At 38.9% G+C, this 18,895-nt stretch overlaps 1 long non-coding RNA gene across 2 annotated transcripts; it reads left to right on the top strand.

Annotated features, from left to right (window-relative positions):
• Positions 1–9,776: 9,776 nt before the first annotated feature.
• Positions 9,777–18,635, top strand: LOC150056384 (uncharacterized). 2 transcript variants are annotated; one of them, XR_016537314.1, is made up of 4 exons: positions 9,777–9,901; positions 14,890–14,960; positions 16,754–17,005; positions 18,513–18,635. It is a non-coding gene; the product is annotated as an uncharacterized LOC150056384 (long non-coding RNA). The 2 variants fall into 2 exon arrangements; XR_016537313.1 differs by having other exon boundaries at positions 16,745–17,005.
• The last annotated feature ends 260 nt before the right edge of the window (positions 18,636–18,895 follow it).

Here is an 18,895-nt window from a genome sequence, read left to right as displayed (position 1 = left end):
TGGAGGATGCCCCGCTCAAGAATTGAGGGGGGGGGGCAGATGCTGGCTCCTATTTTCCCACACCCCCTACCCGCTGTTGTAAGTCAGGGTCCCAGTGCCCTCCACTCTCCAGATCCAGTGGCCTGGGAGAGGATCCTGGTGGGAGGGTGGGAGCTGGGACAGCTCCGCCTCCCCTGGTGGGGTTCGCTGAGTCTTAGGGTCCGCCTGTTTGTCAGTCTCCAGTCAGAGGGCTGGGGGTTGAGCCCGTTCGGCGGGTGGGAGTTGGGACAGCCCCGCCTCCCTTGGTGGGGTGCTGGGTCTTATGGGTAGCCCGCCTGTCAGTCTCCAGTCAATGGCTTGGGGGAGGGGGCTGTTGAGGGAAGGGACAGGATTCTAAATTCCTTGCCCCCCTGCTCCCGCCAGTCTTTCTAGGGTGGGGTGGAGGGGTCTGAGTTAAGTTCTATTGCTTGGCATGAGCTCTGCTTTCCCTATGTGTTTGGGGACGCGTTGTATTACTCACACCTCTGCCTTCCGTCTGTGGGTGCTCCAAGGTGTTGGGGAGTCTTTCACTCCCCTCGGGTCTCCTCCGCCGCCTGTGTTCTGCGTCTGGGTTCCGCTGCTTGCTGTTATGGTTCCGTGTCTGGGTTCCGCTGCTTCTGCCATTCGCTGGCCCGGTTCTGTGCTGGTTTCTGCAGCAGTTGGGCTCCCGGCCTGGCGCCCTCCACTGACGCCACTTTTCGAGGCTTGGAGCCGACGGCGAGAGGTGGGGGAGGGGTCCTCGCATTCCGAATTCTTTGAGAAAGTTGGATGTGAGCTTTATCTGGATTTCTTTTCCGGTTTGAGTCCTTCTCCATTGCTTTTTGAGTTTGTTGTTGTGGATTTCTTTAGGTAGTTGGCTCGTGGGACTCCCTGGTTCTCTCTTTTTATGAGAGAAAGCTAGGCAGCTTCCCTATTGTCTTGGTGCCATCTTCCTTCCTCCCAACTACCTATTTTTAACCTTAAGTTCATGGTTAATAATCTTAGTTAACATTCTAGAACTCAGATTTGAGTTGTCTACAGCACCAAACGCTACCTTTTCTATCAAGTTTTCCTTCCCTGAATTACCCAATTATCACAAGTTCTAAGAGCAGAGGGTGGACCAGAGGGTTTGAATCTGACGGGGTCACACATAGCTTGCATGTTCTTTTGATTGCACCAAAGAAAACCTTGGCCCAACGTGGAAAGACAAGGGAAGAAAACTGCGTCAGAAAAAGTAGAGCCCAACCATGACCAGTTAATTCAGTCATATTTTAAATTATTTTATATTCAAACATGGAAATCTTCAGTTAAGAGTCTGTTGTGTTTTAACAAATAAGCATATAACCAACATCCAAGACAAGGAATATTTCTACCACCTCCGAGAATTCCCTCATGGCAATTCCAGCCAACTCGGCCTCACTAGAGAAGTGACCACTCATCTGATTTTCTAACATCATAGATCAGTTTTCTCTGTTTTAAACTCATATAAGGGCTGGGAGTTTGGCCCAGTGGTAAGAGTGTTTGCCTAGCATGCACAAAGACCCAGATTTAATTCCTTAGTACCACATACATAGAAGTGGTGATGTGGCTCAGGTGGTAGAGTGCTAACCTTGAGAAAGCCCAAGGACAGGGCTCAGACCCTGAGTTCAAGCCCTAGGACTGGCAAACAAACAAACAAACCTCATATAAGTTGAATTGTATTACAGTATGTACTTTTTTTGGTTTGGCTCCTTTCAGTCATCAAAATGTTTTTAATATACATGTATGTTGTTGTATTTCTAATAATTTGTCTCTTTTATATTGCTGTGTAGTATTTCCTTGTATAAAGATAACAAACATTTTGTAAATTCATATATTGGTTCACACTTTTGTGTTCTCATTGAAAATTGCTATATATTTGCACATGTCATCTATAGACATGGTTTCATTTCTCTAGGATAAGGTGCTCTAAGAGCAGCTGTTTAATTTAGTAAATTCCTGCCATAATTTCCTGCCATTTTAATGTCTGATCAGGAATGTAAAAATTCTGGATGTTCTGCTTAGTATTTGATATTATCAACTATACACATCTATTTATTTTAATTGAGAAATTTTACTTAACTATAGTTGTGGGGTAGCGTGTGATGATTTGGTATGGTTAAGATTTAAGTCAAGCTTGTTAGCATATTTGTCATTTTACTATCTTATTTGTGGGGGCCATGCCAATGTGTGTGGTAAGAATGTTAAAATCTGTTCTTTAAGCAATTTTGAAATATATATTATTAACTTTGGTTGCCATGTAGTGTAACAAATTACTCAGATTTATTTCTCAGGGTAACTAAGATGTTATACCCTTTGATCGCCATCTCTTTTTCCCCATCCTTCCTCCTGAAAGCTATTTAATTTAAACTACTCTAATGAGTTTGATGTAATTTCTCCTGGGTGTTGTACTTGCAATTTCCTGATAACTCACTTTGTTGAGTACTTTTTCATGTGCACTTTTGCACTTAAAAAATTGGGTTATCATTTTATTGTCACACTTTATTGCTCTTTCATGATGACTTCTAAATGTTTTTCTTTATGAGTTAGTAAATATTTTAAATATACAGGGGTTTAGTGATTTTTCTATTAATGCACACAGGGCACTTTAAATAAATTCATCCCCTTTACCCTATTCACATTTTAAAGCAATCGCTATACATTCTAGGTGCATATCATTGATTTGATGTTTTGCAAATAATTTCTTCCTTTCTGAGATTAAACACATTAGCTTTTTAGGAGCATAACCATTGAAATTTGATGAATTTTAAGTTGTTTTTGTCCTTTTTTAATGAATGAAATAACTTGGATATCTGTATATCTATGTATCTAGCTATATTATCTATCTATCTATCTATCTATCTATCTATCTATCTATCTCTGAGAAACATTTAGCTGAGAGCTCAAACACTGACTGAAAATAACAGCTTAGTAATACTGTACTAAGATTCTACTATACATTTAAAAAATCAACAAAACTAATATATGCTGCTAGATAAGCTCAGAAAGAGAGGTGATTAGAAATTACATGAAAGATTTTTTGGGGTGATCAAAATATTCTTTGTGCTGATTACATAGGCTATTTCAAGATGCTACAGATACTCTCCCATGCTTGCTTTCAATGATTTTTAAATTTTTACAATTAGACACATGAGCTAACTCAGATTAGTATAATTCAGTGGTGTGAGGTATGGCCCAGATTTGCATTTACCACATAGATACTTACTTTCAGCAGCATTTAAGGGAAGATTTATTTCTCTATTGACAATATCTTTTATATACATGTATGGAATATATATGATATATTTTATATATGAAATATCATATATGCATATACATCCACAAAAGAATGATAAACATTTTAGAGAGATTTTCAACTAACAAAAATTAAAAATATATGGTGATAATACAATATCAGGGCTTATTTACTTGCTAAATAAATGACATTTTCCAGCACTAACTCCTGAGACAAGGGATTCTGTGTGATTTCAGTAAGGCTAGTGATACCACCTACTAGAGCCCAAACCATATGCCATGCATCGGACTTTGCACACCCTCCCAACAACACTTTCAGATAAGTAGACTATGGATTGTATCTACAGTTTTGTTTTTTCAAGAGGCCGAATGACTTGAAAGAGGATACTAACTATGTCCATTTATTTCCTTAAAAGTTGAATTCATAGCTGGGCACGGTGGCTCACGCTTGTAATCCTAGCTACTCAGGAGGCTGAGATCTGACGATCAAGGTCCAAAACTAGCCCAGGCACAAAATGACCTGAGATTCTTATCTCCAATTAATTAATAGAAAACTGGAAGTGGGGCTTGGCTCAAAGGTAGGGAGGTAGCCTTGAGTTGAAGAGCTCAGGGACAATCTCCCACCCAGGTTCAGGGGTAGGGCAGTAGACTTGAGCTGAAGAGCTCAGGGACAGCGCCAAGGCTGAGTTCAAGCCCCATGACCCATACAAATAAATAGTTGAATTCATATCTGACTTTGGTACCTGGTATATTGAATGTACGTTTATTTGTTTATTTCAAATAGGAAAGTTAAATGGGAAAACAAGATGACTGGGGTGGGGAAAGGGGGACAAAAACATGAGAAGGGATATCAATGTTTGAGAAGAAATGTACCCACTAGCTGACGAAGGTAACTGTAACCCCTCTATACATTATCCTGATAATAAAATACAATGCAAAAGAAACATAAACCTTTGAGGGAATTTCTATGACTAGTTATAAAAGGAAGGGAAAGTCCTATGCCAAGATCCCATGCCAAATCTCATGCTAACTGTGCCCAGATGTAGACTTGTTAGGGCTTTTATTACAGATTTTGTATTTTCCAACAAACTTCCCGCAACAGCTTCCCAGGATTAGATAAAATGTTGAATAATAATTGGAATAGCAACTTTGGAATTTCCTTGTTATCATCCTACTACTCAACAGGAAATGCTTCCTTTACTCTGGAGCTAATGGAAAGAATAATTTTCACTCTTTGATCTCTAGATCATGAAATATTGAGTGAAAAAATGCTTGGTTTTAAGAGAAGGAAGGAAGGAAGGAAGGAAGGAAGGAAGGAAGGAAGGAAGGAAGGAAGGAAGGAAGGAAGGAAAGAGGGTTTTTTTTTTTTTTGGTGGGGGGGAGGGAATGGTTATATTGTTTTTCAAAAACAGCCAGGCATTTGTCCTAGTGGTAGAGTGCTTGCCTAGCATGCATAAAGACCCAGGTTCGATTCTTTGGTACCACATACCTAGAAAAAAAGCTCGAAGTGGTGCTGTGGTTCAAGTGGTAGAGCACTAGTCTTGGAGAAAACCCAAGGACAGGGTTCAGGCCCTGAGTTCAGCCCCCAGGACTGACAAAGAAATGGCCATTGCTTAACGGTGTCACTTTTAGGGTTTATCAGGAAACCTCTTCCCCAAGCCTCACCACCTGTCTACATAAAGAAATAATCTCAGAAACTTTTCTTCGGTTAGAAACATTATATGATTAAGCAAATATGTCCTAGCTGACCAGAGGAGTTAGCCTCATTTTTGGTCCTCTTGCAAACCACTGAACCAGTGCTGGGAGTTTCAAGTGTGTGCAGTACCTGATCTTTGAAGCCTTGAGTTATTTGGCCCATGGAGATAGCTCTCCTGCTCTTCAAAATTCCCTAATCCTCAGCCTCTATATGCAAAGAACTCTCCACATAGTTCATTGACCTCTGATGATCACCAATTTCTTCTCAATTTCAGAAATGGGTTCAGGCTTTCTTTACCTGAGACCCTACTTTGAGGAAGGGTCACAGTTTCTTGTCTTCTTTCTATCCCTCCTGCCTCCCTAACTGCATTGCTGAAATTCAGTTACCATGACAGATTGGGCTTTCTCTTTCTTTCTTTCTTTCTTTCTTTCTTTCTTTCTTTCTTTCTTTCTTTCTTTCTTTCTTTCTTTCTCTCTCTCTCTCCCTTCCTTCCTTCCTTCCTTCCTTCCTTCCTTCCTTCCTTCCTTCCTTCCTTCCTTCCTCCCTCCCTCCCTCCCTCCCTCCCTCCCTCCCTCCCTCCCTCTCTCTCTCTCTCTCTCTCTCTCTCTCTCTCTCTCTCTCTCTCTCTCTCTCTCTCTCTCTCTCTCTCTTTCTTTCTTGTCCTAGGGCTTAAAGTTAGAGGCTGGGCATTGTCCTTGAGCTTTCTCAAGGCCCTCTACCACTTGAGCTACAGCACCACTTCTAGCTTTTTCTGTGTATGTGGTACCAAGGAATTGAACCCAGGGCTTCATGCTTGTTAGGCAAGCACTCTACAGGTAGACTACACTCCCATCCCCCAGCTTGGACTTTCTTAGGTCTTTTTAGATTCTGACTACTCACCTGGAAGTTCAATCCTTCACATGCATATCCTGTTTAGGCAGTATGCATAGGATATGCAGAAGGCTCCAGACAAATGCAGCACATGACACATGGGATCTAGGCTCAGTGGAGCCCAAGGAGAAGGGTCTAGCCAGAGTGACAGCTGAAGCAAGTGAGTCCCTGGTGGGGTGAGGCTTGATTTCATAGAGCTCATCGGAAGAGGGTTTTTTTTTTAACTTGATGAAATAGAACCATAGGAGACGCTGTATAAAAGAGTGAAAGGTTGAAAGCAAAACTTTAAAATGATTAGTCTGGCTGTTATGGTATTTCATATGAATTGGAGGCAGAGACACTGCATTTAACAAGGTTTTATAGTAACAATAAAACAAAAATCCATGGAACAGGCTTATGGAAATGGAAAGCAAGAGGCAAAAAATCAAAGAAATTCTTTAAGAATTTCTTAAATTAAGAGATGGTGACTGACAGATTATATGTGCTTAGAGATGGGAGAAATGGAGGCATGTGGTTAGAAATTCATAAGTTTTGTCAAATTTGTATTTAATTCTTTAATGTTAGAACAAACATACATTTAAGTTTTTTAAAAAGATATTTGTTTTTTTGTGGTTGATTGCTATCTTGTATATACAAAACCTCAAACTTAACAATGTTTAAGAACAAGCTAGGAAATTTGACTTTATCCAGGAGCTAGTTAGTGTTGATATTAAATTGTAAAGATGGTTGAAGTGGAGCTCTAAATATACTTCAAAAGTAAATTTAGAAAATTAATTTTAATGGTTAAGTGAGGCACTGGTGGCTCACATCTGTAATCCTAGCTACTTAGGAGGCTGGGATTAGAGAATCATGACTTGAAGCCAGCTAAGGATGAAAAATCTGTGAGAATTGTATAACCAGACAAGAGCCAGAACTGGAGATGTGGCTGAAGTGGTACAGCCTTGAGTGAAAAAGCTGAAGGAGAGCATGAGAGCCTGAGTTCAGACTTTAACATGGGTGGGCACGCACATGCACGCATAGACACACACCAAGCACACACACACCAAACACATTGCACCCCACCCATACACAAGCCACACACACACACACACACACACACACACACACACACACACACACACACACTTCCCACTCCACCCATACACAAACCACACATAAACACACTCCATTTCCCCCACCCCCCAATTACACAAAGTTCAAGAATGAATACTTGATGTGTCTTGCTTGCCCCAGCTTGCCCAGGAATATTTACGGTGGACTATTAACAAAAGAATGTGAATTCTATGTATTTATGATTCTGCCTCGAAAAGGGCTGGGTGGGTGAGTCTTGTTCTGTTTCTTAAAGATTAGAATTTGTTTGGAGACAGCATGGTATATATTATAGGCTAAACAGCTTTTTTGAAGTCAGGATGAGCTGGATACTAATTTCATCTTTACTATTTAGTAGCTCTGTGATTTGTGCTCCTGAGAGGTGATCCTTCTTTATTTGCAATATACAGATAAAAGAATATAACTGACAAGGTTATTGCAATAGCTAAATTAGTTACAGTGGTATAATAAGAATCCATGTAAGACACACAATACATGCCAATTCAATTCCTTAAAAAACTTAAAGACTCATTTGCTTAACTGAACACTAGAAAGATGTTTTGACTAAACCTTAGTGAACTTGTGGGATTCATTAGGCATCAGAAGAGTTTATAAACAGTCAATTCTACTCAGTGTTTATCAAATCAGTGCAGGGGAGACTTTAATAGATAAATGGGGACAAAGAGAGGATGGGCAATACCTTTCTCAATTCTTAAAGTAAGAAACTCATGAAGGCAGTCACCCAAAACAGTAAGTCATAATTCCATCCCAAGTTTGTGCAGATTTATTCTCATTTTGGAAGGAAAGTAACTGTATCAGTGAATACATGAAAGGTCAGCAATACAGAGATGAAGACAGCACCAAATCAGAGTAACAGAGCAGTAAATCTGGAGCTTCTGAGAAAGCCAAAGAAACTAAATATAAAAATCAACAAAAGTAATATATCTAACCTTATTTTGGGAAGCAGCTGTTATTGTGACTATGGCCAATTGAGAGCACAATGTGAATGATTGTGTCTTTTCCTGTAGAAGAAATGCCTATTGAATACTTCAGAAAGTTTTATTAAGAAATTTAATCTAAGTTTGCTGGAAAACAAGGACAAGTGATTGATAATCAAGCTGAAGGATAAAAAAGAGAGAGAGAAAGCAAGCTTGAATAAAGGAGGACAAAGAAGGCAGAAAATTATTTAAGGAAATCAGGCTAAATTATGACCTTCAAGCTTGCTTATATTGCTCTAAATAAGAATAGCAATTAGTGAGGTAATGGCCTAGTGTTTAGTAAACCAATAACTTTTCTTCTGTGTATTTTGGGAATATATAGACACAGCACAAAAATATGAACTAATTCTTTGTTAAAACTACTCGAGTGTTACCTTAAAGCAAGGACAAAAATAAGCCAAATAGCTCAACCTCATGCATTTAAGTGTAATTGTCTCATTTAATATATCTATGATTCCAGCTTGAGAGAAAGAAAGACAGAAAAGAACAAGCTAAAAGACTGCGGTAAGGGTGTAAGAAGCTAATGAAGCAAACATAGAGTGAAGAATATAAAGGATGTAAGGAGACATACTTCTTTAAGATGAAGGAATGTTCCTTGACGTTGAACAGATTGAGGGAGGAGGTCCATATCATTTCCTCAGAATGGCAGATGGAGGTGAAGGAATGGGAGGGAACAATTTGTGAAGATCTTATGGGAAGCAGTGCAATTTCTGATTTCTGTTCCTAGACAGCAAAGTGTATGTCTCTTTAATATTTATCTGTATGCATCTGGTTCTCACTTGGTGCTTCTTTTGTGTATGTGCCTGTACTGGGTTTGATTTCAGGGCCCCAGGCCTTTTCTGTTCACAGCTGGGGCACTACCATTTGAGCCATACTTCCACTTCTGGCTTTCTGCTGGTTAATTAAAGATTAAGTGTATACTAGATTTGACTGTTTTGGGCTGGTGCTGGTTATGAACTGTCATCTCCAGATCTCAGCCTTCTGGGTAGCTAGAATTACAGGCATGAGCCTTGATGCTGGTTTGTATTGGTGTTTTTAAATGGTCCTAATTCCAGAAATGAATCAAAATAAGATGATACAGAATAGGAGGAATATAATTTGAATAACTTGTTATAATGCCAACTGTAAAATTAAGGCAAATGTCTTAGTTGTTTCACTCATGTCTCTACTCCTTGCCTTGTTGTGCTATGGCTAATATTTCTGACTGTTTAAAACTAAAAAAAAATGATTAAGAGACCAGTCTAGTCATAGACCTGTGAACAGCTATTTCTAACATTTATTTGTGAAATGCCTAAGGAAAACAATAAGGAGCTCATCATAAATGAATTTAATGAATTTTGAATGGATACTGTTAAGATATGCCTTGGGTGTTCCATAAGAAGGACACAATCACATAAATAATGTCTGATTCCTTTGCCTGCTCTCTTTGCATGAAGGAGTTGAGGGGTTGTGTAACAGGGATTTGAGTTCAGGGCCTCATGCTTTCTACCAGTTGAGCCATGCGCCAAGCCTCCCTCCCTTTTTTTGCTTTAGTTGTTTTTCAGATAGGGTCTAGCTTAGGGCTAGCCTCAGACAAAAAGCCTCTTACATATTTGACACCATGCCTGCCCTGGACCCAGGATTTGAAATAAGGTCATAGCCCTGATTGGCTTGATGCCAGTATCCTGCCTCTGCCCTCTGAATGCTGGGATTATAGGTCTGCATCACAATCCCTGGCTCCTTAACATTTTCATCTTACATGGCATCTAGCCTCCTTCTGTTTGAGGTCTGACTAACCAAACTTGCTCTCTCTGGGCAGGTAGGAACTAGTGGGGGATCTGCAAGCAAGCCCTCTTAGGTAATAAGGAGTTGCCATTAGTGATCAGAGCCAATTCCTACCTCACAATGTTGATGAATGCTAGCCTACTTCAACTCCAGACCTTCAAAAGAACATCGCTGAAGTCATTTTCATGTCTTTTCTGAGAATTTAAGAAGTCAGGTCAGAAGTTGCAATGGGTAATAAAATACCGGGGTCTGTATTGTATTAGGAAAGCAAGGAAAAGATTTGGCTTAAAAACCAAACACTATGTACATTTCAAGGGCAGCAGTGACAACTACACAAATTCCAGGAGATGTTTTGTTGTCTAATGGCTTGTTTATGGGTCACAGAGTCTTGTCTGCTCTGTCCAGCATTTAGTTATGGCTACTATCCATGGACGCTCAGCAGATGTTTCCTCCCCAGTGGAGAAACAAACTTCTTTGCTATGTAGGATAGTAGTTTGGCTGTCATCATGTTACTGGAACCAATCATTATTTGGGGGAACTGCTGAAATTATTTAAGAATCCCCTGTCCCCCAGGCAGATAGACATGCCGCTTTCAGCTGACCTTCACTGCTTCTGCCTCAGAGCAGTAACTCTTTCCCAAAGGCAGACAGCACTTGGATAATTTTAGAGAGGGAAAGGGGTGGAATTATAGGTTGTCTGGAAAGAGTTGAAAGATTAGACCTCTGGAGGGAAGAAATAAAATGAATCATGTTGAAGAGTAACTATTTCTTAGGGTCAAAGTTTAAATGTCTGTAGCCAGTGTTTTGGTTTGACTTGCCGCTGGGATAATTAATGCTCTTAGGTCCCAAATTAATTGAAAATGAAACATTGCATTCAGAGCAGATGAAATTCATTTCAAGAACCAAAAAGATATTCATTAAAAAGAATTACCTATCAGTCATTGAAAGCACAGAAATACAAATGATCTGACTTTCCTTTTCTGAGGTGAATAATTTCCTTTCTATTTTTAAATATAACAGAGTATGATGCACTTTTTTGATGAACAAGAATGATGAGAAGTTACAAAAATAAATTTATGATAAGGAAAAGGAAGCAATATGAATAAATGGTAGGATAACATTAGTGTAGACCCACAACTCTCCTTTTTTGCCTACAACTTAGGTTGTATGTCCTATTTGTTGTTGTTTTGTTTTGCTTTGCTTTTTTTATTGTTGGGATAAGGTATAGAAGGGTTACAGTTACATTCACCAGGTGGTAGTAGGTGCATTACTTCTCCCTCATTGATACTCCTTCTCATGGTTTTGTCCCCATTTCCCCCACACCCCCTGCCAATCATATTGTTTTCCCCCCTTCCCTTCCCTATTTCAAATAAACAAATAAATGTATATACAATATACCAGGTAACAAAGTCAGATACAGTAACAACATGAGATTAACCATAAGGGCAAAAAAAGAAAAGTAACAGAATACAGTAAGAACAACAATCACACAAGGTGAAGCTCTTGTTTCCATATAGGTTGTATCTTCTTTGCATCTTTCATTGAATGATAATAGAAAATTTTGGAAGAAACTAGAGGCTTTGTACTCTCTAAGAGGACAGTGTAGGCACTGTGGTTAAGGAAGCTCATTGGGATTCTATGTCAGTCTGTGTCAGTTTTCCCTACAGGGTAGCTGACTGAGTGGTGGGTTAAAATCATTTTCTTCATGTAGGCTTATGGTGGCTTATGACTATATTCCTAGTTTTCAAATAGCTGAGATTTGGAGCTCCAATCATGGTTTGGAGCCAGTCTAGGAAGAAGAATTTGCTAGACTTTATCTCCAAAAAAACCCAGCAAAAAGCAGGGTAGGAGGTATGGCTCAGGTGGTTGAGTACCAGCTTAATATGCACAAAGCTCTGAATTCAAACATTAGTATTCTCCTCCCCCCTGTACCCCTACCAAACAGCTTTCTCTTCAATAGTGAGGGTGCTAATGTCTCAACAATCCACTCAAACAGATTAACTACTTTAAGAAAGAAAACAGATATAACCTTCTGGTAACATGTATATTTGGATTCTAATCTGATCTATTATCTAAGCTCACATTGATGCTTGTCAGTGGGGAATTTTGGAAAGGCAAATCTTTGCAGATATTGTATCTAGGATTCTGAAAGCATTTACTATCTATTTGACCCTGTATAAACAAAAAAGCATGCAGCTGAAATCCATAATAAAGAAAGATGTTGGCAGGCCAAGGTCCCAAAGTTTTGGTCATTATTTCCAGGTGTTTGCTGAGAATGTGCTGAACTGAAGATCAGTGAATGTCTTTGTGGGAGGCTAACTTACAACACTGCCACTCACAAGTAAGCTCCCCTTTATCTGGGATGGATGGGTCTATCAGTTCTTCTGACTTTGGGAACATAGTCTCTGACTCTGATTTAGTTTCCTCATTGCCAAATGTCTCAGAGCATGTGGAAAAGTACAGTAAAAATGAAATCTCTTGCTATTATGACTCTCCATGGTGCTGTTATAGTTCCCTCTAAGATGGAATAGCTGAGGGAATGTGTGGCCTTGGTCATTGTCAAGTCAGCTGCCAGCGTATCAACCTTGGCCTCTAATGAGATCCCTCAAGACCCTACAAGGGACCTGGATGTCTGGTCTACTACCAGGCAGATGGAATCAGAAAAACTTATTCAGAGAATTGAAAAAAAATATCAGATAGTCTGGGAGTGAGTCAGTATTATTTGGTTGGCATGTTCAAGTAGATAGGCCCAATCCCCATCCCACCTGTTTTTTTCTGGGGGGAACAGGAATGCTCGCTTCAAAATCATTAACTCCCACAACCAAAAAAAAAAAAACCCATGGTCAACAAAACAACAACAAAAAATAGTAATACACTACCCATCACCTGCTAATTTTATCAGGTATCTTGAAATGAAATCATGAAAAGTTTTCTCTTTTCTCTATTACTGCTTTATTATGTAAATATTCTTCCTGACTCATATTCAAAGTTCCATGAAAATAAATACTCCTATAAACCCACTTTTATCTTGCTTTTGTTTTTTTTAACTGTTTGGAAGCTTTTTCTACACAGCTTAGACTGGCCTGGAGCTTACTATGTAGTCAACAGTGACTTCTTGTAAAAGTATATTTTTATTATCTCTAAGTAACTGTAGAGAGAAGCTGTCAATTGGCAAAGCAGTTTAAAAAGAATGGCTTTGAACTGGTGATCTTGCCTCTGCCTCCCAAATGTTGGGATTACAGATATATGGCACCATGTGACACTTGGTACACTTAAGGACTAATAACCAAAGCAGAAGTTTTTGGAGGACACAGAACTTTTTTTGGAAGATTTCATTAGCACTGATTTTTATATCGTATTTCATTTTTATATTTTTTTATTGTAATTAATAGAAGGGTTACATTGTATTTGCCAGATAGGAGGTGCATTGATTCACATACATTGATACCCTTTCTCATGTCTTGGTCCCCATTTCCCTCCCACCCACCCCCACCCCTCATCTTATTTATCATATTTCAAATGTCATGTTAACAAACAAGTATTCAAGAAGATAATCTGTATATACAATCCCTGGCACACAGATTTTAGAACATAATTAAAATTAAGCTGAAGGTTTGTAAGTCACAGAATCATATCAATCTATATAATAAGACATTATGTCTATAGAGTGTATATCCCACCATAGATTTTTATGTCTATATAGTTATGTTTATATCTTCAGGACTGTGTCCATAATCTTGGTTACCTGAATATTGAGTCATTGCTCTTGTATTGTTTGGATATAATATCCACATATCAAGGAGACCAGGAGAACTTTAATTTTTTATGTAAATACACATCTCTAGAGAAGCACTGCTAATAGTTATCCAAACCCATCTAGAATGAAATAACAAAACAATGACAATGATCTCTTATCTATTCATAGACTTAAATCATGGCTCAAATGTGTCCAGGTGACAGAAACTGGCAGGTAGTACAGTTGTTGTGCTTAGAACTCCGCATGTGCTTGCTTTTCTACTCGTACTTCATCTTGTTATTATAATTGCCTTCCTAAGGGAGTTATACCTTCTACAAATCTAACAGATCCCTGCCTCTGAGGGATTCGATTGACTTGCAAGTATGTTCGTTTGAAGCTCTCAGAGTTAATTTCTCTATGCTTAGTAGAGTTATGCGTACAAGGATACCTTGTGTGTGTGGATCCTGAAGCCTCAGGCCAGGCATGGGATGTTGTTTAAATAAATCCTTTGATAATGTGATTATTGAAGATTAAAAAGCAATTAAAACAACTGCCCGTGACAATCAGTTCATCAACAACAGTGAAGGAAGCTTGCCTTCTCAAAGACAGTAGAAGTATGTGGCAGGAACTTACAATCACCTGGTGTTCAGAGGTTTGTGGATATAGGTAAACCTTCTTTCCTCCCAGACACATGGATAATGCCATTTGGCTGCCTGTGGGTCTTTAATTATGGTGAGGCTGTGTTCAGTATACCCCTGTGGCCTTACTGCCTGCTCATTCCCATTAACTCTGAAGTTGTAGCCCAAGTCCAGAGCTGTTTCAGTGTGACCCTGAGGTTACTTTAGTCTCCCATTTGTGTTTAAGTAAATAATTGTGATTGGTAATTTCCCTCTGGAACCCTTAGAGTATGGCAATTACATGAAATTTCCTTGGCTCTTTCATGCATGTTCAACGTTGGAAATAAATGCACAAGGCATTTGGAATGGTAATTTTCAAGATATGCCTGTGCTCCTCAATTGCTCTGTTCTGCTTCATCAATATTCCCATTGTCACTTTTAACTGCGCAAACTCAAGAAGGTACTGGAAAGAGAGGATATATTCTTTTAAGTCACAGAGAAATGATTTTTTCTCTCCCACGAAGGTGAGATGATTTATTTTCTTTGTGTATTAAAGCTAATGCTAGAGATCACCTATTATTGTTTGACATTTTTGGCTAAGAAATGTATTGATATTTCTAAAGTAAACTCTTCTGTAGTTCACTGGGAGACTGAATGGCTTTTGGAAATGAATTAAATAAAATGTTATGTCTGAAAACCATTTAGCAGTATATTCACATTTTCAGCAGCTCCTAAGGACAGGCAATAGCTAATCAATAATGATGTACTGTTTGGTTCCTCTAAAAGCTAAGTCCTCTGTGTCGGAAGTGTACAAATTTCTAAAAAAAATCAATGAACATTAATTTTACAGAACCACATGTCAAATTTGGAACATGCGGAGAAAAAAAATGCCTTAATAGATATCAACTTTTTAGAAACAGGGTAAGTGTTTAATTATGTAGCCTATTTTTGTTGTCTCATAAAAAATGTATATGGTCCTGTATTCTTCAATACAAACAGTGCTACAGAGTTTTATGCTGACTAAGCCATAAACAAAACATGGTAGAGTGGACAAAATAGGTAACAAAGTTGTAAAGGACTAAAAAGTTTACTAATAAACACTGTAAAATAGTCACTATGGAATTGAATAACCACCAGACATGAGCAAGAATGCCCTTTAATACCTGAACTTCAATTTCCTACTTTTTTTTTGCCAGTCCTGGGAACTCAGGGCCTGAGCACTGTCCTTGGACTTTCTCAAGGCTAGAGCTCTACCACTTGAGCCACAACACCATTTCTGGCTTTTTTCTATGTATGTGGTACCAAGAAATGGAACCAGGTTTTGGTGCATGCTAGGCAAGCACTCTACCACTAGGCCAAACTCCCGGTCCCAATTTCTTACTTTTGATATAGATATCCTAATATTTTACTCAGGTGACAGTTATTGTGAAGTTAAATGAAATATTTACAGCAGTATATTTTGAGTCATAATGAGCAATGCAAATGTTATTTTCAACATTTAATATCCTGTGGCAAAACCTCTCTAAGGATTATATACTTTGCTATAAACTTAAAAAAGCTCAGTAGACTGATGGTCTTGGAAGCACACATTTTAAAATTTCTTAGTATTTATGCATATAACTTGTGTCAACAGAATGATCATTAATTTAAATATATATAGATAATTTAAATATATATAGATAACATGAAGAGTTAATTCAGTAAGAATTTTTTACACAATGATTCTGTGTGTGTGTGTGTGTGTGTGTGTGTGTGTGTGTGTGTGTGTGTGTGTGTTTATGGGTTAGTACTAAGCCTGAACTCAGTGCTTTGTATTCATGGCTGGCCTTTTTTCTTTTTAAGTTTTTGAAAAATTAGTTAGAAGCAGCTGAAGAGAATACACTTTGTATAGGCACCCCTTCCTTCCCAAAGACCTTTCTGCATGTTATTACATGCTCATTTCTTTTTATTCAGCCTATAGAAATCCTTTCATTTTTCTCTTCAGTTATATCAGTAGTCACTGTTTACACTGGTATCATTAACTTATACATCTAGTGTCTTAAAACTGAGAGAAAAACTTGCAACTAGAATGGTAAAGTGAAGAGCATTGCAATCTTAAAACAAATTGTTACATAAGCACTATTCCACTATAACCAGGTGTCACACCTTCATCCTGGCATTTGAGTTCACTGGAGATGGAATCTCACAGACTTCCTTGTCTGGGCTGGCTTCAAACTGCAGTTCTTTAGGTTTTAGCCTTCTGAGGAGCTAGGATTATAGGTGTGAGCTATTGGTACTGGGTAACACATAGATTCCATTTGAAGATGAATTAAAATAGAAAGCTAATGAGATAATGTTGATTCTCCAGCCAGTGCAGCAATTAAACATGTCCAAGGTCCCTGGGATCAATCATCACTACTAGAGAGAGACAGAAAGAGACAGAGACAGAAAGAGACAGAGACAGAGACAAAGAGAGACAGAGACAGAGAGGCAGAGAAAGAGAGAAGATAAAGATGAGAGGAAATGAGAAAAGAGAGAAGAGAGAGGAGAGAGAAAGAGAGAGAGAGAGAGAGAGAGAGAGGGAGAGAGAGAGAGAGAGAGAGAGAGAGAGAGAGAGAGAGAGAGAGAGAGAGAGAGAGAGAGAGAGAGAGAGAGAGAGAGAGAAGGGAGATTATTTATCTTTGCTCTGTCATTCTCCTGTTGTGTGATTGTTTTCAAACCCCTAGGTTTCTCAGTTTTCTAGGAAACTTCATAAAAATCAAAGCCAACTGTTGAAGGGCTCTTTGGGAGTAATTAATAATGGAGAAAATGAAGAGAAAAAGTCAGAGGATGTGGCTGGATACTGAAGAACCAAAGCCAATGAAGAGCAACTTCCACTGGTGGATGAGGAGGGAGGCACGAGACGTTCTAGTTGTGAGTTCTCACAACTATGGCTATGGCAACTCCCATAGCCACTGAGGTGGCACACATGGATCCAGAGGAGTACAGTAAGCACTTTTTAACATAACTGGCCACCCTTTTTCTTACACCCTCCCCCCAAAAACCCCGATCTTTTCTAAAAGTCAGATACATGTGTACAATGGAGAAATAACCCCTGAAAGATACTCTCTCCTCTTTTTATTATCTTTGTCAAGCCACTATGTAATTGGTTTTCAAACAAAGTAGTATCCTCGTGCAGTGACACATACCTGTCATCCTAGCTATGTTGGAGACTGAGACTGGGAAATGGGGAGGGTCAGAAATCCAGGCCAGCCCTGGTAGGAACATCCTCAGCTCTCCAATTCGATGTAAAAATCTGCAGCATAGTAACATGTGCCTTTTATCCCAGCTATAATGGGACTCAATATCAACAACAACAAAAATAGGATTATGGTCCAGGTCTACCTGGGCAGGAAAATTTATCTCCAAATTATGTGTGCAAAATAATGGTGTATGCAACCACTATGGAAAGCAGTATGGCAGATCCTCAAAAGACTAAACATAGAGCTCCCCTATGACCCAACAATTCCACTGCTTGGCATTTACCCAATCGTCCAGAAACAAGGACATACTAAATCCACTAGCACAACGATGTTCATTGCAGCACTATTTACCATAGCAAAGATATAGAACCAACCCAGATGCCTCTCAGTTGATGAGTGGATCAACAAGATGTGGTATTTATACACAATGGAATTCTATGCTGCAGTCTGGAAGAACAACATCACCCCATTTGTAAGCCAGACTCAAAGGAACATAGGCCCAATAGTCTCCCTCATTTGTCATAATCAGTAGAAACCTTGGGCTCTCCTAGTAGAGATTTACAATAGAACAAAATCTAGAGACATTAGGCCAAATAGTATGACACTAATTGTAAGGACCTCCAGGATAAGGAAACAAAAGCCATATAATGAATGACTGTTGTTCTTAACGTACTATGTTATCTCTCATCTCTTTTGCCATCCCTTGGTTATCTCATATTGTTACAATATTTCACCTTGTTATCTGATATATTTTATATGTGCTTAATTGGTTATTTGAAATTGGATAGGGAAGGGGGGAATCAAGATAAACGGGGGGGAGGGGAAGGGTGGGAGAGAAATGGGGACCATGTCATGAGAAAGAGTATCAATGTTTGTGAAGTTATGCACCTTTTATCTGGTGAATATAATGTAACCCTTCTATTAATCACAATAAAAATAATGGTGTATGATGATGGTATAGCTGCTGGTACAATTCAGTGGTAGAGTGCCTGTCTAGCATGCATGAGTTCCTGAGTTCAAATCCTACTACTCTATAACTGAGTGAATGAATAAATAAACAAAATCTTGTAAGTACTCTTATCTTCTTCCTACTCAATGTTTATTTCTGTAAGAGCAAAATATTGCCTTACAGGACAGACTCTGAGAAAAAGTATACATTGCAAGAAAAATGTTAAGATGATTTAAATGACTTTGACATGTAAGAAATTGGTTTTCCTTTTTTAGTCACCTTCCTATTATCCATTTTCCATAGGTATCGGGCTCACTCTCTAACTCCAATTGACCATCTAAGGCCAGCAAAGCTGAAAACTACCATCAAGAACTACACATTAGCATTTAATCATATAAACATCAGACCAAAATACGTATCCAGTAGCCAAAGACAACTCAGATTGACTTTCTCCAATCAGCCTTTCACTCTTAAAAATTTTTCCAAAAACAAAAGTCTTAGATGTTTAATAGCTTAACTCAGGGACACTTTTCTCACATTTTGTTCCTGTGGGGTGGGGGTGGATTTCCCCACACTTTGTTTAGTTAGTTTTTCTCTTCTTGTTTATTATCTGCCCTCACTTGGCTACATTAGCTGCCCTATTCACCACCATATCTCTGATGCCTAGCTCAGTGCTTGGCTCACCA

The sequence above is a fragment of the Megascapheus bottae genome, chromosome 12 (assembly GCF_031878675.1).
Source record: "Megascapheus bottae isolate mThoBot1 chromosome 12, mThoBot2.hap1, whole genome shotgun sequence".
NCBI lineage: Eukaryota > Metazoa > Chordata > Mammalia > Rodentia > Geomyidae > Megascapheus > Megascapheus bottae.
This window is presented reverse-complemented; position numbering and strand designations above follow the sequence as displayed.